The sequence below is a fragment of the Phycodurus eques genome, chromosome 2, assembly GCF_024500275.1.
Source record: "Phycodurus eques isolate BA_2022a chromosome 2, UOR_Pequ_1.1, whole genome shotgun sequence".
Lineage (NCBI taxonomy): Eukaryota > Metazoa > Chordata > Actinopteri > Syngnathiformes > Syngnathidae > Phycodurus > Phycodurus eques.
The window spans coordinates 18,152,808-18,177,043 of NC_084526.1; positions in this window are offsets into that span (position 1 = coordinate 18,152,808).

The following is a 24,236-nucleotide window of genomic DNA, read 5'->3' on the forward strand; positions in this document are numbered from 1 at the left end:
TTAAAACAATGATATGGCACATTCCCCTTGTGTTAAGCACATTCGCAGTTTTGACTTTTTACCTTAAAATTATAGCTTTTTTTTTTTTATTCTTCTAGCATTGTGTCTTGTAATAATCCAACTTTTTTCTCAAAACATTTCTTTTCACTCATAACATCACACCACGAGTCTCATATTATTATGATGATGATTATTATTATTATTACATAACATTACCTTTTTTATTTCTCTTTTGTATGCTATACATTCATTATTCTCATAACTTTACACATTCTTTTTCTCATATCATTAGGACTTTTTCCTCATAATATCACAACACTTCTTGGAATATTGCTATTCTCATAAAATGAGTAAAATGATTCTCATGAGATTATGGCTTTATTCAATAATTATTTTTCACTGAATAATCTGACCACCCATATAATATTATGTATTCTCATTACAACAGGTCGTTTTTGTCATATTATTAATTCTGACTCTTTTCTCTGAATATATTATTCTCACAACCTCACCTCTCTACTCTTATAATAAAATTATGACTTTTTTTATACTCTGTAATCTGACTTCAGTCACAAAACATTACCATTTTATTTTTGTTACATTACTTCTTGGTAGACTAGTAGTTAGCACATGCACATCCATCTCACATTTCTCAGGTGGGGGGGTTTGAATCTGGACTCCGGCCTTCTTCTGTGGAGTTTGCATGTTCTCTCCATGCATGCTTGGGTTTTGTCCGGGTGCGCTGGCGTTAATGTGAGTGTAAATAGTTATTAGTCTATGTGCTCTGTGATTGGCTGGCGACCAGTCCGGGTGAACACTGCCTCTCGCCCACAGTCAGCTGTGATAGACTCCAGCTCACCTGCGACCCTAGTGAGGATATGCGGTAGGCTATAGAAAACGGATGGATGAACATTTCTTCTTTTGTCATAATATTAGTAATGCATTGGGTGAAAATAGTTTATTCCTGTACTAAGAAGGCCTTTTTACTACCTGTTGTTCTATTCAGCGTCGTCCAAATAATCCTTTCTAAAGCCAAATTCAGTATTGGGTCTCAATAATATGTACCCTATACTGTGGTACATCATCGATGAAATTAAAAGTCCGACCAGCTTTATTTACATTTTTGCATGCATCTCCAATCCAGTTGCTGTCGCTTTCACCACATCAGGTCTTTTTGCTCTGGAACGCTCCCATCGAGGGGGCATCCAGCTGACTCCTTACATGTTTTAAACAGCCCTGAAACGTGCCCTGTGCATTGTTCCTGTGGCAGCACATGTGAAATCCATGTGAGACAGAGAGAGGGAAAGGGGGGTCTGAACCACCTGCTAAGTATTACCATAACGCACTTTGATCAGCGTCTTCATTAGGTTGTTTTGTAATCGCTCTTCTTTTATGGCTGGAGCTGACCAAAGCGAGAAGGGGGTGCTGCATTGATACAATCCACATGTTTCTTTCACCTGTCTAATAAAACACTAAAAACGCTCTCAAAGATGTCCAGTGTGCCTTTACTGATAAAACGAAAGCGGGGTTCTTTTGATTCCTATTTATAACCTACATTTCCTCCTCTCTCTTGCAAAGCAGGAAAATTCAGTGGTAGGTACAAAGAACACTTTGTTAGTGCAGTTGAGTTGATTTTCAGGTATTTTTGTACTCCACTTGAGTATTTATTTTTCTGAGCACTTTTTTACTTTTACCCCCTACATTTGAAAACAGATACAGAATATGCACTTTATACTTGTTACTAAGAATGATTTGGGGAGAATGCATTGCTTCTGGCATGTGGATCACAGCTGGCCTGTTTTGGCTGAAAAGTCTTGCATGCACTATGGGCCATGTAAAATTATTCATGTATAAGTATACAAAGCATTCAATTTGTGTAGACGAGGCCCCAGTGACGGAGGTTTACAGATTCATTTCCGAGCCTTGTCCAAGGGATTTGCTTTGATCATAATTGGGGCAGATTGCTGGAAAAAAAAATGTATTAGCCTCATTTGTGAAAGTATAAATTCCATTTGACATTTGGGGAAAACACGCTAATGGGGTTTCTTAAGGAAAAGATAGATTCAACTTTTCTTCCGCCGAAACAAATGACTGACATTAGAATTGATGTGACTCACTGCCAGCAAAATTATACGGGTGGTCATGGGCACCCCTGGCCATCCCCTGATGGTGCCCCTAGGTTAGTGCTAGCTAGGCAAGCTTGTACATTTAGGTAATGAGAGACTAGTATCTTGTGCAGTGCTGAGTTAATCAGCATATAACAGTTAATGAGTGGGACTACAATTATACTTCAGGCACAAACAAACAACAAATCAACAGTCTGAGCGTTACTGTTGGAAACCACCCTGCATCTGGCATTACATTAACAGAGAATATATCAAAACTGGAGGCATGTAGTTATTTTCAAGATTCACAGACAAGAGGAAACATAATTAGAGTTTGAAATGGGTGTTTTTTTTTTCTTTTTTATTTGTTTATAGTGAAAAATCGACAAGCCTGTTGATTTAGATAATCTTAGGCCAGCGTGTTGCGCAAAACTGGGCATCTTTAGCAGGACATATAAAATCTGGAGGCCTTCTACTGTTTACACCGCATAAAGGTTGCACATATAGTAGTTTTAGATATTTAGCTTTCATTAGCTAAAAGCTAGGTTAGCCTGTTGAATTTAGATAATCTTAGGCTAGTATTTGTGCTAAGCTAACACACATTTGGTAATTCATGCGCCATCATACTCATCGTGGCGCCTTTTTGAAAGTCGGTGGAACCGTTGTTTTCCATCTTTCCCTGTGTTCGCGTGTTTTACCTTGCCGATATACACCATTAAGAATTACGTAACACAGATGTCCTACTTTTAATTGCGATTCTGCAATTTCTCAAAAGAGAAAACTTATATACGTTATAAGACTCAGACAGACAAGGCGGCTAGGGTTTTGTGCCCTTTATCTAAATACAGGACAGTATGTAGGTATGTGTGTAGGATACATACAAAGTCCACACAGGCGAGGCCAGATTTGAACCCGTGTACTCAGAACTGTGAGGCAGATGTGCTAACCAGTCACCGTACCGCCACGTGTCAGTCAATTAAACTTACAAATCCTACACACATACCTACATACTGTCCTGTATTTAGATAAAGGGCACAAAACCCTAAACAGAGAAATATTAAAGTTGATGTCTTGTTTTTTTATTGGATGAAGCCATAGGCAAGTCTGTTGCTTTCTATGATGTAAGGCTAAGCTAAGCTAACCAGCATCTGGCAGTGCATTAGTGACAGATATGAACAGGCTTGTGGGCTGTTATTTTTCATGAGCCATGAGGAAAAGCATAATATTTCCCAAATGTTTTTTTTTCATCTCTTTGTCATAATTTGTTCGGGGTTAAACACACAAGCTTAATGTTCTTTGTGTTCTGCTCATGTCTGAAACCTGTTAACTGCATAGCGCTGCGCTCCATCCATAAAGCCTCGTTTTTAAGTACATTCCCTCAAGTGCACATGTCAACTATCATTCACATGTTCTCGCTGTCAATCAGCTGGCCCATGGAGACATTCGGCAGTGTCGTTTTGTTTCCCGATCGGAGGCTCTGCGAGGGATTAGAATGTCCTTATGAGCAATGATCGATAACCTCCTTTAACGAGGCATGTCCGTTAGAATCGGCACATGAAGCTGCACTCCGGTTCCACCTGCAGGGGTTCACTGTACGCCGAAGTCAGCTCTGATCACAATCACATGTGTGGCTAGCATACACAATGTCTTTGAATGCCTGGCCAATGCATTTAGTGCTCAAGACAGGATGTATGTTTTGTGTTATTGTGCTTTGCATCAGCACCGAATAACCTTTTGACAGAGATTATTTACATGATTTTAGTTAGTAGTTTTTGTGGAAGAGCATTTCACTTGCTTCAAGATTTTTTAACCTTATAAATCTAACTCAGGAATTACAACTTGTTAACGAAAATGTATTACTAGTTAAGAGCAAATTTAACTTAAATAAGAAATACCGTAATTCTATAGGTGTAGGTAATATAAAGATATAGGTCGTTTTAAGACATCGGTGGGCGGGGTTTTAGGCCAGCTGTTTGTTTTTTGAAATCTTCCTTTTATGCTGGCAGATAATTTTGCCTAAATGAAGAAATATGTTCCTCGTTTCATTACTATTTTCTTCTTGTTATTGTGTATGTTTGGTTGAAAACAAAGGTCTGTTCACAATCAGAATAAGAATCAGAATTATCTTTATTTGCCAAGTATGTCCAAAAAACACACAAGGAATTTGTCTCCGGTAGTTGGAGTCCCTCTAGTACGACAACAGACAATCAATTGACAGAGAACACTTTTGAGACATAAAGACATTGACAAAAACAGTCACTGAGCAAGAAAGGGTTGCTAGTTATCTGGTAATGCCAGTACAAATATTTAGTTTTTTGTTGTATGAATGGCAACAGGTGGATACACAGTAATTGTACCTCACAGTTCTGAGGACCGGGGTTCAAATCCCAGCCTGGGTGGAGTTTGCATGTTCTCCCCGTGCCTGTGTGGGTTTTCTCCGGGCACTCCGGTTTCCTCCCACATCCCAAAAACATGCATTAATTGGAGAATCTAAATTGCCCATAGGTGTGAATGTGAGTGTGAAATGAACAAAGATACATTGTTTGTAGTAAATAAATCATTTTCTGATCAATGAAGTGAAATTCGATAATTTCCTGCGGCACATTTGATAATCACTGTGCCACATCACAGTGCTTGGGAATCTCTTCTTCAGAGGTCTATTGTATTAATTCTGTCATAAAGCCAGAGCCTGCAGCTAAGTGACTTATTAGACCACCTGAAAAAATTTAAATGTGTAGGACAATCTGTGAGTCACTTTCTTAAGCTTCTACTTTGGATTTTATTCATGTATTGTCAAATTGAGTTGGGGTTAAAGGGTGAAAAATTGTTACTGCACAAAAATGGCAAAATAATTCATCATAGTAGACAAGATTCCCAATTTGACGATGCTATGACAACATTGTTTTTCTGTCCATGATCTTGTGCAGAAAAATGCCAGTACAGCAGTCCGCTTCAGACAAGTGGTGGGGCCGAGAAAAATAATAACACTTTCATACGTAAGAGGCACATATTTTTTTAAATCGTCATCCTAATTGTTAGGAGATGGCGATGCTATTATGACTGTTAAAATACGCAAAAATTTGGCGACTAGTGTTAGGATAGCATTGTTCGATTTGGCACTCCATATGTTAGCAGATGACGGGACCGTACCATTCTTCGGTGGAGGGTAATGGATCCATTGAAATTTCTCAAACAAAAGTGAAAACATTGCAAACTGTCCTACTCAGCGTTTGTTTGTCTGTCCATTTGTTAGTCAGCAAGCTGCTGCCTGGTCCTAAAACGAACGGGACTACCTTTTGTGTTCCGATAAGTGTGATAAAAAATAATCTATAAAGCCTTTATTTGTAAAGGTAATCTTGTAAAATGAGTTTGAAATGAAATTAAATTGTTTTGGGATTAATTTTTTGTGGTAGATTAATGGTTTAAACTATTAACACACTTCAAATACTCATGTTTTTAGCATTTCGAGACAGGGCTTGGTCCTTATCCACCGACAAGTGGGGTTTTACTGTACTTGCTAATTCGTAATGCATGACTGAAGACAACGAGACTGTATAATTTCTTTTGTTCTACGGTCAGTAGACACCTTTATCCAGCTCTTCATCGACATGTAATGGTTGTTTTTCTTGGTACTCACGCCCCTGCCACAACATGAAAATCTTTTCTGTAGGGTATTTTTTTGTGTGTGTGTTTTTTTGGGGGGTGGCATAACCATGCTAACAAACGGCACCATAACTACACTCAGCAAGTTTTAACATTGATCCGAAGTGAATGAACCGATGGGGCGGGTATGTACATTTTCATGCTAGCCTTCACCATGTTTCGTCTTCTTCTTTGCCTTAAGGAAACTGTTATTTGTCAGAGCCATGAAGCAGATTGCTGCCCGCTGGCTTCTATTAACATCAAAGGCAGCCATATAGTATACTCTATATCAAAACCGGTATTGTATTTTTGAGCTAATGTGCGGGACTCCGCAAAACAATTACATCCTTTTCCAGGAGAGTTGTTTTTCCCTTTTTCTCATACATCCTGTCTGCAATCTTTGCGTGGTGCCTTTCAAGCACACCCACGTTTGGTCGCTTTGTAGCTACATGGTACCTGTGCACCTCACGTCCTGTGGTCTCTTGGTTTCAGCTCATAAAAGTTGGCCTTGAAATAGAGATGACGAACAAAAAAGCAGTTAAATGTTGAAGTTTTCTTGCGGGTGAAGCTGTTTGATTGCCCTCAGAGGGGCCACATTACATGCATGAGATTAAACCAAGGTGCAATGCTGATAACTGCGAATTTTAACTCAAAATGTCATTTTATACTTTTTGTTACACTAAGGTCAAATCCAGTCTTTTCTGGGATGCTGTTTGACCTCCAAAAATCCCTTCAAGGGTCAAAGTCTACCCATTTTAAAACCTTTATTAACTGTGCAGGGCATTTTTAAAGTAACATTCCTAAGAGTCATAAAAGTATAAAAATAAGTAATATAAAGATGCAAAATAGTTGTTTGTTTGACAAACAACAAAGGCAGAATTCAAGCGTAAAAGTTAGTTAGTTATCCAATGAAAAGCATAAAAACGCATTCAATGAGCCCACTCACTTCACGCAACGTCCTGTGTGTGTTGATATAATCAGTCGCAAAAAAAAAACAAAGACAAGGAAAAAAACAAAATGGATGAGTTTTACACAACTTTAGACCTTCATATTGTAATTGGCAGAGGTGTGTATGTTAAGAGGAAACGATACTTTTACTCTGTTACAATTATCTACATGCTGCTTACTACTTGTATTAATCAATTATTGCTTATTTAGCACTTTTTTCGTGTGCGATCTGTTTAGACTTCGACTTCCGCATTGGGCGCTGTTTGCGCCAACACAACGTAACCATTCGTGACGTGTAATTACTTCACCAATAAAACGACACATGACCGCAAACAACCGTCTTCTATTGGGCTTCGTGGGCATAGATTTAAACACTAGATCGAGCAGCCTGGCTAATTGACTTGCCTACATGGTGGCCATGTTGGGAAGGTCGTTGTTCCTATAGAAGGCAACGGCGCGCAACTGTGTTTACATTTCAGACAACAAAAACAACACATTTCATGCATTGTATTATTTGCCTGGCACTGTCTGCCCAAATGTGGATATTCCAGCCCACTTCTAAGTTGAGAAAACAGCTTGCGGTAAGTTTCAGATGTTTTTGTTATTGTTTTGGCTGTGCTTATTCATCCACATCAGCCATATTTTGTGATCATAAATAACTGTAAAACATTTAGGAGGCGTGGTAATGTCGCTCACACATGCATGTGTGCGCGCACTCCACACACACACACACACACACACACACACGGAGGGGACATTCACATTTTATTTAGTTCTAGTTTAGTTTTAGTTGTATTTTATTTGACGTTCATTCATTCATTTATTTTCTTGATGTTCATGCTGTGGTTAAAAAACATCATCATGTACTCAGTGCTTTAGTAGTTTTTTCAATGAGTACTTTCTTACTCTTACTACGTAATTTTTGGGAGGACTACCCTTTACTTTGAGTCATATTATCTTACTTGAGTACAACATTCGGCTATTCTACCCACCTCTGGTTATTGGTGTTAGCTGTTATCATTAGTATGGGAATTTTTCTCGGGATTAAAACAGTAGCTATCTCGTTTCCTTGGGGACTGTGCAGGCACTGCAAGATTTCAATCCATTACGCTGCAGTCTGTTACCAACCTCTTTCTTGTAGACTTGAGGTCCCAGATGTCTTCAGAACATTTAACAAGTTCCCGCCAAGTACTTTGAGGTTGCTCCCTTCCCTTACTCATGATCATCCTTACTCCATGAGGCAAGATCTTGCATGGAACTCCAGAATGTGAGAAATTAATTCCTAGAAAAGGCATGCTTCATACTCATAATGATTTGAGATCAGTAGTATGGGTGATGGGTTGATTTTGCACAGTTGTATGGCACATGGGCACCAGCCAATCTGTGGGAGCCAGAATTCAGGAATTTATTTCAATCAATCAATAAAATCCTCATTTCATAATAATATTTTTGGCACGGTGGGCCCGACTGGTTAACACATCTGCCTCACAGTTCTGTGGGCCGAGGTCCGAATCCCGGCCCCGCCTGTGTGGAGTTTGCATGCTCTCCCCATGGCTGGGTGGGTTTTCTCCAGGCACTCCGGTTTCCTAACAAAAACATGCATGGTAGGTTGATTGGAGACTCCAAATTGCCCGTAGGTGTGAATGTGAATGTGAATGTGAGTGCGAATGGTTGTTCGTTTCGTGTGCCCTGCGATGGGCTGGCGAACGGTTCAGGGTGTACCCTGCCTCCCGCCCGAAGATACCCGGGATGGGCGCCAGCACGCCCGCGACCCTTGTGAGGATAAGCAGTAAAAGGAAATCAATAACAATACTTTGTTTTTTGTGTTTTTTTTAAATTACTTTTGCCAAATATATTCTACTACTTTTCAAACTACTTTTGACATATATATATAGTCTGTCTATTACCACAACCATCCATCCATCCATTTTCTGAGCCGCTTCTCCTCACAAGGGTCGCGGGCGTGCTGGAGCCTATCCCAGCTGTCATCGGGCAGGAGGAACTGAACTGGTTGCCAGCCAATCGCAGGGCACATAGAAACTAACAACCATTCGCACTCACAGTCGTGCCTACGGGCAATTTAGAGTCTCCAATTCATGCATGTTTTTGGGATGTGGGAGGAAACCGGAGTGCCCGGAGAAAACCCACGCAGGCACGGGGAGAACATGCAAACTCCACACAGGCGGGGACGGGGATTGAACCCCGCACCTCAGAACTGTGAGGCTGACGCTTTAACCAGTCGTCCACCGTGCCGCCTTACCACAACCAAAAAAAACATAAATATTGGCAACTGTTAATTTCTTTGGAAGTCAGCAAATGTACATTTTATTTTTGTATAAACTGTAAAATGTTGTGATTCTGTATTTTAGATACTGTATGTATAGCTATATTTTAACAATGTGAACCACTTTATAAATCCTCTCTGCATAAAGTGCTATGTAAATGAAATTGACTCACTTACATTCAGCAGGGGATCAAATAACCTTTTGCCGCACTGTATGACAGGAGAGGTAAATAGTTATGCATCAGTTCTCAAATGCACCACAAACCGGGTAGAATGGGTAAGGCAGAGACAGAATTAAAATGTGAAAAATTAAATGTCATAATGTTGGTTCCAGAGGTTGTCTTTCAAACAATATAGTCGTTCTTTATAGTGTCATAACCGTTTGAAATAGGAAGAATCATGCATTTGCTTTCTGTGTAATTCACCTAAAAGTGGTATATTTTGATAGAAAGTCTCACACTGAACTAAATTCAATTACTGCATGATCTTGTTTGTCACTTTGCTTTTCTCAAACCTCCCAAGTGCCACAACTGAGTAGCACCTGCTTTCTAGTTTATATAACACGCAGTGACTCAAAACCACCATGAAAAGCTGCTCCGCTAAGCTGCAATATTGTTTAAAACCCTCGCAACCGCACGGCCGAGGCTCAAAGAACATGGAAAGTCCTTTTAAAAGCATTCAGAGCGTGCGTAAAATGTTCTATGCATGTCGATGGAGATGCAGTAAATGATCAGGAAGGAGCCTTTTGGTTAGCGAACACAAAGAGTGTGCCGCCTTATTCTAAGATGTGGTACACCTCCTTTCCCGGGATGGCTTCCAGACGGCGAGATCAGGAAGCGCTTTGCTCATGCCGTGATTTGAATACCATTTTCCTTGAGCACTCGTCTTAAAAAACTTGAGGTTTTTTACACACAAAAGAACCTCTTGTTTAAATCTCACACACGTCAGCCTGAGAAATGCTAAAAACTAGACGGAATCATGTGCCCTTGCTTTGAAAACCATCTACAGTTATTCAGAATGGTTCAGACAGGCATTGCACACTTTTCTGAATAATCACAAATATGTTCAACACAATAAACTCGAAAAGTTAAAATTGAATTTCTAAAAGAGGTGCCAGGAAATCATCTGTGCATAGCAGTCACCCTGAAGAGGTCTACCACCAGGTGAACACACTCGCAAATCTATGGGGCACCAACTAAGGGTGGAATGGTATATCCATAGTATGTGCAGTGATATCATGACTTATGAGTGTCCAAGCTTATAGGTTTTTCAGGTCATGAGTCTTCCCTTGGTTGATTTGTTTGTTTTGTGTTGCAAGCCAAAACTTGAGCTACAAACGAGTTTTATAAAGATACACCACAGTTGCTGATGCACTTACATCCATTTACTGAACAGGACAGTCAAACACACAAATACAAAATGAAAACACTTGCAAGGAGCATGGAGAACACACTAACACTGAACTATCCATCCATCCATCCATCCATCCATTTTCTGAGCCGCTTCTCCTCACTAGGGTCGCGGGCGTGCTGAAGCCTATCCCAGCTATCATCGGGCAGGAGGTGGGGTACACCCTGAACTGGTTGCCAGGCAATCGCAGGGCACATACAAACAAACAACCATTCACACTCACATTCACACCTATGGGCAATTTAGAGTCTCCAATTAATGCATGTTTTTGGGATGTGGGAGGAAACCGGAGTGCCCGGAGAAAACCCACGCAGGCACGGGGAGAACATGCAAACTCCACACAGGCGGGGCCGGGGATTGAACCCGGGTCCTCAGAACTGTGAGGCTGACGCTCAAACCAGTCGTCCACCGTGCCGCCAACACTGAACTAACTGAGTGGTAAAAGGAAAGGGTAAAAGGGAAAAGGACACAAAAATGCACTGCACTGTGTGAATGTGTGTGTGTGCATACACTTTACAAAACCTTTACGTTCTCTTTTAACGTTTTGATAGTTACATTTTACAACAGAACACTGTTTTTCTTTATTACAACCCCAATTCCAATAAAGTTGGGATGTTGTGTTAAACAGAAATAAAAACTGAATACAATGATTTGCAAATCATGTTCAACCTATATTTAATTGAAAACACTACAAAGACAAGATATTTAATGTTCAAACTGATCAACTTTATTGTTTTTCGCAAATAATCATTAACTTTGAATTTTATGGCTGCAAAACTTTCCAAAAAAAGGTGGCAAAAAACAGGTGGCAAAAAAGACTGAGAAAGTTGAGGAATGCTCATCAAACACCTGTTTGGAACATCCCACAGGTGAACAGGCTAATTGGGAACAGGTGGGTGCCATGATTGTGTATAAAATTCACAAGCAAAAGATGGGGCGAGGTTCATCTCTGTGAACAAGTGCGTGAGAAAATAGTCGAACAGTTTAAGGACAATGTTCCTCAACGTACAATTGCAAGGAATTTAGGGATTTCATCATCTACGGTCCATAATATCATCAAAAGGTTCAGAGAATCTGGAGAAATCACTGCATGGAAGTGGCAAGGCCGAAAACCAACATTGAATGCCGTGACCTTTTGATCCCTCAGCCGGCACTGCATCAAAAACTGACATCAATGTGTAAAGGATATCACCACATGGGCTCAGGAACACTTCAGAAAACCAATGTCTGTAAATACAATTCAGCGCTACTTCCATAAGTGCAACTTGAAACTCTACTATGCAAAGCAAAAGCCATTTATCAACAACACCCAGAAACGCCGCCGGCTTCTCCGGGCCCAAGCTCATCTAAGATGGACTGATACAAAGTGGAAAAGTGTTCTGTGGTCCAACAAGTCCACTTTTCAAATTGTTTTTGGAAATTGTGGACGTCGTTTCTTCCGGGCCAAAGAGGAAAAGAACCATACGGACTGTTATGGACGCAAAGTTCAAAAGCCAGCATCTGTGATGGTATGGGGCTGTGTTCGTGCCAATGTGATGGGTAACTTACACATCTGTGAAGGCATCATTAATGCTGAAAGTTACATACAGGTTTTGGAGAAACATATGCTGCCATCCAAGCAATGTCTTTTTCATGGACGCCCCTGCTTATTTCAGCAAGACAATGCCAAACCACATTCTGCACGTGGGGTCATAGTAAAAGAGTGCGGGTACAAGACTGGCCTGCCTGCAGTCCAGACCCGTCTCCCATTGAAAAGGTGTGCCGCATTATGAAGCGTAAAATACAACAACGAAGACCCCGGACTGTTGAACAGATGAAGCTGTACATCAAGCAAGAATGGGAAAGAATTCCACCCACAAAGCTCAGTTCCCAAACGTTTATTGAATGTTGTTAAAACACAGTGGTAAACATGACCCTGTTCCAGCTTTTTTGGAACGTGTTGCAGCCATAAAATTCTAAGTTAATGATTATTTGCTAAAAACAATAAAGTTTATCAGTTTGAACATTAAATATCTTGTCTTTGTAGTGTATTCAATTAAATATAGGTTGAACATGATTTGCAAATCATTGTATTCTGTTTTTATTTATGTTTAACGCAACGTCCCAACTTCACGGGAATTGGGGTTGTAAAACATGAAAAAAAATGTTTTGTGCCCTTTTTGGGGGCTCTACTACCAGTCCTCTCAAGTTGGACTCTCGGGTTAGACTCTCTTCCATTCTGGAGGCGCCGAGCAGGTGTGGGTATACTTATTGCTCGGCGCCTGTACGTTGGGGTGCACCCCGGTGGACGAGAGGGTAGCCTCCCTCCGCTTTCGGGTGGGGGGACGGGTCGTGACTGTTGTTTGTGCCTATGCACCAAACAGCATTTCAGAGTACCCACCCTTTTTGGAGTCCATGGAGGGGGTGCTGGAGAGTGCACTTGGCACCAGGACACCCTAGGTCGCAGTTCGATGATCGACTTTGTGGTCGTGTCATCGGACGTGCGGCCGCATGTCTTGGACACTCGGGTAAAGAGAGGGGCGGAGCTGTCAACTGATCACCACCAGGTGGTGAGTTGGTTCCGATGGTGGGGGAAGATGCCGGTCCGACGTGGCAGGCCCAAACGTATGTCTGCTGGGAACGTTTGGCGGAATCCCCTGTCAGAAGGAGTTTCAACTCCCACCTCTGACAAAACTTTGTTCATGTTCCGGTGGAGGCGGGGGACATCGAGTCCGAGGGGACCATGTTCCGCGCCTCCATTGCTGAGGCGGCCAATGGTGAGGGATGCCATCAAGCTGAAGAAGGAGTCCTATCTGGCTTTTTTGGCCAGTGGGATCCTGAGGCAGATGATGAGTACTGGCTGGCCAACCGGAATGCAGCTTTGGTGGTCGCTGAAGCAAAAACTCGGGCATGGAAGGAGTTCGGTGAGGCCATGGAGAAAGACTTCCGGACGGCTTCGAGGAAATTCTGGTCCACCATCCGGCGTCTCAGGAGGGGGAAGCAGTGCACCATCAACACTGTGTATAAGTAGGGATGGGGCATGCTGGCCTTGACTCGGGACGTTGTGAGCCGGTGGGGAGAATACTTCGAAGACCTCCTCAATTCCACCGACACGCCTTCCCATGAGGGACCAGAGTCTGTGTTTTCTGAGGCGGGCTCTCCTATCTCTGGGGTTGAGGTCACTGAGGTGGTTAAAAAGCTCCTCGGTGGTAAGGCCCCGGGGGTGGATGAGATTCGCCCGGAGTTCCTCAAGGCTCTGGATGTTGTAGGGCTGTCCTGGTTAACACGCCTCTGCAACATCACGTGGACATCGGGACAGTGCCTCTGGATTGGCAGACTGGGGTGGTGGTCCCCCTTTTTAAGAAGGGGGTGTGTTCCAACTACAGGGGGGTCACACTCCTCAGCCTCCCTGGTAAGGTCTATTCAGGGGTGCTAGGAGGGTCCGTCGTGAAGTTGAATCTCAGATTCAGGAGGAGCAGTGTGGTTTTCGTCCTGGCCGTGGAACAGTGGACCAGCTCTACACCCTCGGCAGGGTCCTCGAGGGTGCATGGGAGTTCGCCCAACCAGTCTACATGTGTTTTGTGGATTTGGAGAAGGCGTTCGACCGTGGCCCACGGGGGGTCCTGTGGGGGGTGCTTCTGGAGTATGGGGTACCGAACCCCCTGATACAGGCTGTTCAGTCCTTCTACGACCAGTGTCAGAGTTTGGTCCGCATATACGGCAGTAAGTTGGACTCGTTTCCGGTGAGGGTTGGACTGCGACAAGGCTACCCTTTGTCACCGATTCTGTTCATAATTTTTATGGACAGAATTTCTAGGCGCAGCCGAGGCGTAGAGGGGGTTAGGTTTGGTAGCCTCAGTATTGCATCTCTGCTTTTTGCAGATGATGTGGTTCTGTTGGCTTCATCAAGCCGTGACCTCCAACTCTCACTGGAGCAGTTCGCAAGTGGCTGGGATGAGAATCATCACCTCCAAATCTGAGACCAAGGTCCTCAGTCGGAAAAGGGTGGCATGCCCTCTCCAGGTCGGGGATGAGATCTTGTCCAAGTGGACAAGTTCAAGTATCTTGGGGTCTTGTTCACGAGTGAGGGAAGAATGGAACGGGAGATCGACAGGTGGATCGGTGCAGCGTCTGCAGTGATGCGGACTTTTTATCGATCCGTTGTGGTAAAGGAGGAGCTAAGTCGAAAGGCGAAGCTCTCGATTTACCGGTCGATCTACGTTCCTACCCTCACCTATGGTCACGAGCTGTGGGTCGTGACTGAAAGAACAAGATCCCGGATACAAGTGGCCGAAATGAGTTTCCGCCGCAGGGTGTCCGGGCTCTCCGTCAGGAATAGGGTGAGAAGCTCGGTCATCCGGGAGGATCTCAGAGTTGAGCCGCTGCTCCTCCACATCGAGAGGAGCCAGATGAGGTGGCTTGGGCATCTGATTCAGATGCCTCCCGGACGCCTCCTTGGTGAGGTGTTCCGGGCACATCCCACCGGGAGGAGACTACACAGGACACGCTTGAGAGACTACATCCTTCGGCTGGCCTGGGAACGCCTCGGGATCACCCCGGAAGAGCTGGATGAAGTGGCTGGGGAGAGGGAAGTCTGGGCTTCCCTGCTAAAGCTATTGCCCCCGCGACCCGACCTCTGATAAGCGGTAGAAAATGGATGGATGGATGGATCGTTGGATGGGGGCGCTGGAACCATTAAAGACATTTCAATTCATTTCAATGGGGAAAATTTATTTGGTTTACGTGTACTGTAAATTGAGTTGTCAGCAAATTAAAAGTGCAAGTCATGGTACCACTGTATTCCGAGTTTTTAGTGTGGTACAAGTTGCCGCACAGTGGCTTAAAAAAAAGCTCCACTTTCTTTATGTCTTGCGTGTCAATTTATGGCCAAAACCGAACTACGTTGATACAAAAACGGTGTTTAAGTACACTACATACTGTGAAAACCACAGTATTCCTCTTACAGTCATGCATTTTGTTGTTGTGTTTTTTACTTTGAATATTCCCTTTCACACGCAACATAATAAACTGCAAAGAAATGTCAGATCTGTCACTAAAACCGAAGAGCAGCAGATTTGTATATCTTTTCCTGGTCACTCCACATTTGTGAGGCCACTTGTTGCTGAGCAGAATCAATCGTGTCCCGAAACATGATTAACAAGTTGCGCGAGTCACACTCACTATGTTGTTTCCTTGACAATTTCAGGCAAAGGGCTCTACTGCCCCACACAACAGAGAAAAGACAGGGAAATGTGGTATGACCAAGAAGTGAGACAAAACACACTAAAGGGTCGTTACTCAAAGGGTTATAAGTACTCTTCTTAAATATGCATTTCACATTTAGAAGCAAGTAGTAGTGTAAGCACAGCTGTGTAGTCGTTTAAGCAAATCTGCTTCATAGTCCACAGATCTGGGTTTGAATCTCTGTCTAGTTGTTTGTCGATGTGTGCCCCGCAATTGGCCTTTTGCACAACGTCAGTTCCAGCTCACCAGGCACCCTGATAAGGACAAACGCTACAGAAAATGGATGGATGGGCCATTGGTATTGTAGTGGTTGACCTAGAAGATTTTAATGTGGCTGGCATCGACTCGATTCCCATTCAATGTTCCATTCATTGTGGCCCTTGATGGGGACTAACCCTGGGTGTAGATCCTGGTTATGCAAAATTGTCAATTGCCTCACATTCTACCTCCATTTGATAGACTATCTAAATCAAACGCAGCATGACCGAGCAACGTCTCAAGCGGCATTTATAGGAAAATGTACAAGTTCAGCAAATATTTGTGAAGGTTTGCTTTGATGGGGGACTGTTTCACATTAGAGGCTTTTTATTGGGGATTTTCTGCTTTTTAATGCGCATGTTTCCCTGCTGACTCAGTGTTTGCGGGCCTAACCGTGTGACCGCTTGCATGATTCCGTTCAGGGGACACTCACGCTGAATGTTAAATGTTAAAGCAAAGTCGAGTTTGGCGCGCAACCAAGAATCCATCCAAACTGTACTCTGGACCTTTGAAAAAACCTGGGGCTGAAACGTGTTTATTTATCCAGCCACTCTGCAAATGAGTTGACATGAGGGAGTGTGCTGATGGTGACAAGTATGTTGAATACAGGCTGAAAGATATAAATGAACTTGTCATATCCAGAAACTTTATGGTATGTGCTTTCGCTGAGGCCCGCATTGCTTCTAATCATCGCACATCCCACTGACTGACAGGTTGGTTTAACGCTTCCCACCGTCCCCTCTCCTGACTCACTCTTAAGAGGGAAATGCATGTTGAGAATACAGTACATCCAGTCAATTTGACTTTCACTGTCATATATGTCAATGTTCCTCTAGGAACTAGAGGAGGGATAATGGTACACAATGCTAAGTATTTGCAAAGGCAGTCAAGGCTAAGCGGTTAAAATCCAGAAATGCACGGTGGTAGATGGCCAAAATGTATCCCACTAGGCATTCGACAATTGTTTATGAGTCTCTATATACCACAGAAGTTGCTCCAACAAAACAATCAGGTCAGCTCAAATGAAACTTTTGAATGGACTCTACTCAGACTGATTTCTGGTATTTTGAAGGCGGAAACAGGAAGTCAGACACACTAAGGGATTCACACAAGTAACGTCTATTTTGCAAAAGGCGCAATATACTGTATGGTGTAGTGTTCACATAGCTTGCTCTTGTGTAGTTGGCTCGGGATTGATTCCCGGTATTTGCGAAGGCAACTAGTAGTGTGCCAAGGCTGAGCTGGCAAAACCAAGAAATGTATGGTTGTAGAGGACCTCAATGTACAGCATAAAAGTGGGCATTTTCCAATTGGTTATGAATTTGTATAATGTAAAACTGTTTCCCATTTAAAGCATGCAGTAACATTTTTCTTTACCGTTTTTTTTTTTTTTTTTTTTTTTTTTTTACAAGCGTGTCTTACTATGGAAATGATAGTGTGTCGTTATTGATGTTGGATAAAGGTATTTCTGCACTCAAAAAAATAACTTGACTGAACTTGAAAAAGCCATGGAAAGAATTTCCACATAATGAAATGGTTTTCTTTAAGCATCAAGCAGTTCTCTTGGTCCATCTCAATGGACCCTTCCCATGCCATCAAAATCCAAATTTTCCCACTGTTTTATCCAAAACAGAGGTCAAAATGAGTCTGTGACATGATTTTAGTTTGACATCTAGGCTGTTTATTTGAATGCAAATCGCAACAATTAGAATAAGCCTCGCAAAACGACCGTGACGTAGCTAGTTACTAATCTTTCAAGTACCTTCCCATTTCGTTGTTGGTACCCACCCACTCAACTCAGCTGAATGGCAATATGGCATTTTCATGAATAAATTACAAAGGGTGCACATAATTTTTTCTCCCACTGTATGATTAACCTACGTATCCACCTATTGCCATTCATACATCAGAATAATCGCTTTGGATTCAAATAAAAAAGACCAGATTTCACACTAAGTAAATTTTGCAGTAAATTGAGATGTGGCCATCATTATTTTAGTATCCGGTATGTAGAATATACTTTTTGTGACATTTTTTAATGGTCTGCTGTGATATTTGAATATGTCATGTTTCGTCAGATGGCCCCAGGGCAGCTTAACACCACTCGGTGTTTCTGTGGAGTGAATGAATGGCACGTGCAATTGTAGAGTCTTTGAGTGCCTTGAAAAGCGCTATATAAGTTGTCTGCATTATTATTATTATTATTATTATTATTATTATTATTATTATTATTATTATTATTATTATGTGCCTTGTCTCAGTAAAGGTCGGGAAACACTGTAGTAGGCCATCGTGCTGGGGGGGGGTAAACGGCTGACTATTTTACCCATGAGTCAACTGTTGCCACTGAGCTTCCTCCTCCTGCTTCTTTCATTTAGCAAGGAGGAGGAAATCTTGTGGATGCATCGCCACATGTTTGCATGTCTGTTTGCTTTGGCCGGGAATCTGCACAGCAGCTTCTGGTTACTGGAAGCTTTGATGCGCATGGGGCCCTTGCTTCCATTTGCAGGGAATTCGATTTGTTCCGACGTGCTACGGGTGGCTGCACTACAAACGTGCTACAGATGCCCTACGGACGCGCTACAGACATGCTACAGACGACCAACTGCAAAACTGCTTGAAACAAAAATTGATATTGGGAACTTTCAATTGATTCTGTAACATGTGTTTGCATAATTCCCCATGCTGATGTTACCAAGATCCAGAGGTTGATTTACGAGCGCACCAACTTTTTGGAGTTAACGAGCCGTCGCTCGGTCAGATTATTTGCTTTGTGTTACGAGCATAAATGAAAGTTACGATTGAGCTATAGATACGCCATCACTCAAGTGAAGCAAAAAAAAAGGAGAACCACAGTGCAGATGCACTTTCAGCCATTTATGGAATGGGACAAACAGTCAAACAAAATGAAAGATGAAAACACTCGTAAAGAGCATGGAGCAGATGCGAACACTGAACTAACTGTGGTAAGCAGTCAAACGTACTGACGACAATTCCTGAGGTGAGAGGTCACTTACTAGGCCACACCCCTTAACGGCAGAATACACAAATGCACACTAATACAGTGTGTGCGTACATACGTGCATTTATGTGTGTGTGTGTGTGTGTATGTGACTTTCGGCTTCATTACACTATAAAACCAGTTTATTCTGTTTTTTTTACATTAAATCATGTTTCTATATATTCTACTATAGGTGCTCTTTTTTGGTGGAGCGAGGGGGGGGGGGGGGGAGTATTAATGGCATTTGAATTCATTCATCTGTGCTTGGTTACGAAGCAAATTGAACTTGTAAGTCAAGGTTCCACTGTACACTAAACCAACGCAACTTGCGTGTGGCAAGAAAAACTGGCGAACTGATCGTTTATAATTGCTTATATTATGAGTTTAAGCGGTAAATATACCACAGAGTATTATTTAAAAAAATTGAATATAATTTCAAGATCATCTTAAAACGTTAGCCTTAAAAATAAATGGCTTACAGATTATTTGATTTAGAAAAAAATTGCAACGGAAGGGCTCGTATAACTGCACATGCGGTGAAGACTCTCCGTAACTTCCACTAACAACCCAGGCTAAGCTTAGCTCCTCCAAATAAACAAAGAGATAAGGATCTCAGTCGAGTTAGCTTCAACATACTTCCTTGACACAAATGACTACTTTCCTATTAGCCAGTGTTTGGCACCATCTTGTTGCATCCTATATTGTTATAAAAAAGAAGCACAAAAAATGCGTATGGGAGAGTTTTTCAGTGAATAGCCGAGGACAGGTTCCAAATAGGTGTATTCATGACTAGCGGGGTTCATTGCACCACACACTGAGAAGCAAGTAATGACGCCATTGTTTGAAGCCGTCTTGCAAACGTTGTCTTGGCCAAGGGTTAAGGACGATTAATAAAGGAAGAGGACGAGCAATTTTTAAAAAAACATTTTGAAACATGTGCACGCCAGACAGAGTCGGGCCTGCATTTCAACACAAAGTGTTCTGGACCGCATCCCTGAGCTTGATGCTTGTTTGTCTTATATATATATATATATATATATATATATATATATATATATATATATATATAAAAAGCACTAGCATGTAGTGCATGCCTGACAGCACGACCGCTCCCGACTCAGCTGGTCCACAGATGTGTCTGTGTGTATGTGTGTGTGCGTGTGTCTCTGTGTGTCGGGAGCCCTCCATCTGAACTAGATAAGTGACTTCTCCTCTTTAATTCCTAATAAATTAAACCCCATTGCATGCTGGGTTTGTGTGTGTGTGTGTGTGTGTGAAGGGTGGGCACAATCCGAAGCATGTGGCCTCTTATTGTGCAACAACTTTTAACTTTAATTGTCGCTATAGTGGCGAGATTGTGGTTGGAAGTGTTTTATTATTCCAAGGGAGGTATCAAAGCGCGGCGAGTGTAATTATTTTAAAGGCAGGGCCATAATTGCCTTGTAATGGATGGTGGGCTGAGCTCACAGATACAGTATGACGGCCACATGCCAGAACAAAGCGAGTAGTGTGTGTTGACAAGCGTTACAGCATTTTTAGCACGGAAAGTCAATACTTTCTAGCCACTTTGTTTTACTTTGTTATAGGATGGATTTGGGATCCAAAACCAATAATTACATAAAAGCACCAAAATGCATCATGAGCTTCAGCAAGCCCCTTTTACACAAAAGTTTTAATGTGCTCCCATGCTGGCACAACGTGTCAGGTGTCATTAATAGGTCAGTAGTTTTACTTCATTTTAGTTTTATTGTATTACACAGTGTTCCCCCTCATATTTGCTCTTCCCTGTTTGCAAAATTCACCTATACATGGATTTCTGGGGGTAACAAAAGGGTTAAATGAATGCCTTACAGATGATTTGATTTTTTAAAAATACAATGGAGGTGTGCATGTAATGTACATGCAATTGATGTGAAGGCTCTCCATAACGTCCACTAACAGCCCAGGCTAAATGTAGCTCCTCCCCGGCATTCAAAGTTTGTCTCTCAGTCGAGATGTATCACTTCAACATACTCTATATTGCCAAAAGTATTCGCTCACCTGCCTTGACTCACATATGATCTGAAGTGACATCCCTTAACTTAATCAATAGGGTTAAATATGACCTTGGCCCGTCCTTTACCACTATAACAGCTATAATTCTTCTAATGCTTTGTGCAATGGTGCACAGTCATGTTGGAGCCGGAAGGGGCCATCCCCAAACTGTTCCCACAAAGTTGGGAGCAATGAGTTGTTCAAAAGCTTGGCATGCTGAATCTGTGATTTCCATTCACTGGAACTAAGGAGCAAACATTTTGGACAAGTCCATGCTCCCCAATTTGTGGGAACAGTTCTTCCATTTCTAAAACAGCCTGTGTACCAATCCACAAATCAAAGGTCCATAAAGGAATTGATGAGACAATTTGGTGTAAATAATCCTGATATCAACAGGATAGAGCACCTTTGAGATTATTCAGAGCGGAAACTGATAGCCAGGCTTTCTCATCCGACATCACTGTGTGACCTCACAAATACACTTCTGGAAGAGTGGTCAAACATTTCCAACACATACTCCTAAACCTTGTGGAAAGACTTTTCAGAAGCTGTTATAGTGGTAAAGGGAGGACCGATGCTATATTAAACCCTATTGATTGAGATGGGGATGTCACTTCAGATCATATGTGAGTCAAGACAGGTGAGCGAAGACTTGTGGCAATCTAGTGTACTTCCTTGAAAATTGCTGGTTTCCTTTTTATCGACAGGGCTTGAGTGGCATTGTGTAGCATCGTAGGATGTTTCAGAGAGCGCACAAAAAACAGGAATAGGTGAGTTCATCACAGAAAAAAACACCAATCAGTACATTTGTGAACAATGAACCAAATATGTGGAGGATTACTTTATTTGAATACAAATAAAATTTTCCAAACGACTGGATGTCCCCTTCAGTTGTTTTTAAGGGACAGGAAAGTGACCAACTCTAAAAAGTGTTGTAATCTTCCACTTCGACTCTCCCCTAATGTTTGTTGGCCAACCAGAATTACAGTAATGCTGTAATTCAATTTGCAGTACATAATATTGGATTTGTACAGTGAATGAGCACACATTAGTACATCAAGACTCCCGAGTGTGTGTTTTGATGGAGAGCTAGAAGTAGGCCATTGAGGTAGATTTCCACGCAAGGACATTTCGGGCTGGAATTGAGACTGAAGGCCTCCAGTGAGCTTTTCTCTCAACATGGCGGTGATGAAAGCTGCAGAGAATGAGATGACACACCCTGTCTTCATAATTCGCTGCTTCATCATGAACAGAGGCATTAAATACACACACGCACACACACACACACACACACAGACACACACATCGTCACACAGCACAGTGCCACCACAGACACCTGGGGTGTTTGACGCACACACACATCAATTGAGGCTTGGCACCTTGTCAGGTTACTTCATCCATAGCATCGCAGATCACACACACACACGAGAGTGATTGATAACGCCAATCATCGACGCTCCCCTGCGTGTGGGTGCGCACCCTCCCACACACACACACATACTCAGCTACTATCTCCCTGTGCAAGACCTTCAAAATCAACGCATGACAGATTCATTTTTGGGGTTTCAATGGAGCGTTTTAGCAGGTTTTTTTTTAAAATCTTTTTGTAAGAGTTCTGAAATGGCAGCTGCCAAGGAGAAAAACTCTCGGGAAACGTCGGCGAGCGGCAAACGTGCATTTACTCTATTGTGTCTCGCTGAATTTGCACAGTGGAAATGTAGTGTAGTGACAGTGAAGATACTTCATTGTGATCATCAGAGCTTCATTGCAAAGGAGGTTGCTTTCATCTCAGTTTGTTTTTGATTCCTAAAAAACGACTTAGAAAATTCCATGTAACTTTATCGTGAGTTGGGCCACACATAGAAGATCTAAGTTTGTTGGCAATTTGGAAAAATTTGGAAAAAAAACATGTTTCTTAAACATACAGTGGAACCTTAATTTATTTTATTGTCATTGTGCAAGGTGGTGGTTATCATTACAAACAGGTGAGAGGAGTTACTGTATTAATCATGGCAATTTTGAAATTCATAAAGAAATTCAATAAATTTTGTTGGAGAATTGGAAAAGTGTGCAGGATTCTGTGTGTGTGTGTGTGTAGGGGTGGGGAACAAGCACTTTTTAAATTAGAAAATAAAATGAAGCCCCTCCCCTCACTACAACATCGTTTTTTTGTCACCAAGATGGCACAAGATGGCACAGAAGCAATACTTTTATATTAGGACTTTGGCCAAAGCAAAAAACAAACAAACAAACAAAAAAAAAACAGCGAACAGGTGAGTTGTTCAGTGAATAACCAATGGTAGGTTCCAGAAAAAAAATCTGCCAAAAGCTGGGGAACACTGTACAGTGGAAACAATGAATTCAGGAAAAACAAAAAACTTTTTGGGGGAAAAAAGCCACTTAGTCAAAATATCTCATGCAAACTACAGTACGTACCTCACGAGACCTCAGTTCAGCGAGCATCAAAAGAATAACTGAATTATTGCTTGTTGTTCTGTTTATTTCCATTGTGCAAGGTGAATAACTGTCGAGAGCAACAATCATATTAATCATGACACGTAAATTGCTTGCATATGGCGGTGTGTGACTGAGTGCGCAATAGACATTTTTTAAACCCTGTGGATCATTTCTAGTTGTTCTGTTTATTTCTATTGTGCAAGGTGGTTTTCGTTAATTAACGAGAAGAGCGATCGTATAAATTCCATGACGTGCGACATTGTGATCGCAAGTGCGCCTGCGTGTGACGAGGGACGCAGCGGACTGTGGCCTTTTTTTGACTGTGGATTATTTCTAGTAGTTACGTTTATCGCTAATGCACATGTTGGCGGTTATCATGAAAAATCACATTCATTAAGCATGTGTCCATGTGTGACGGGGCATGCCGAGGACTTTTTTGACTGGATTATTTCTAGTTGTTTGGTTTATTTTCTTTGTGCATAGTGCAGATAAAGACATGCCTGTGTAATAGGGAACAAAGAGTGGTATAGACTATAGACTATTTGGCTGTGGACCATTTCTAGTAGTTATGTTTATTTCTATTGCGGAGGTTCTCACAAATACCTGGAGTGATCACATGTGCTATTGTATTCTAGTACATTGAGAATGTGTCCATGTGTGACAGTGTTTGTGGAGGACTTTTCCAACGCTATGGATGATTTCTCGTCAATCTATTTATTTCTTTTGTGCATGGTGGCACTTATCCTGAATAACAGTAGAGAGGTGGAACATTGCATACTTGACATTTGGGTGACTTGTGCATCTGCCATATGTGTGAGTGGTAAGTCATTTAACACTACATTCTTCTCACATATACAAGTGCTTATAATATTCA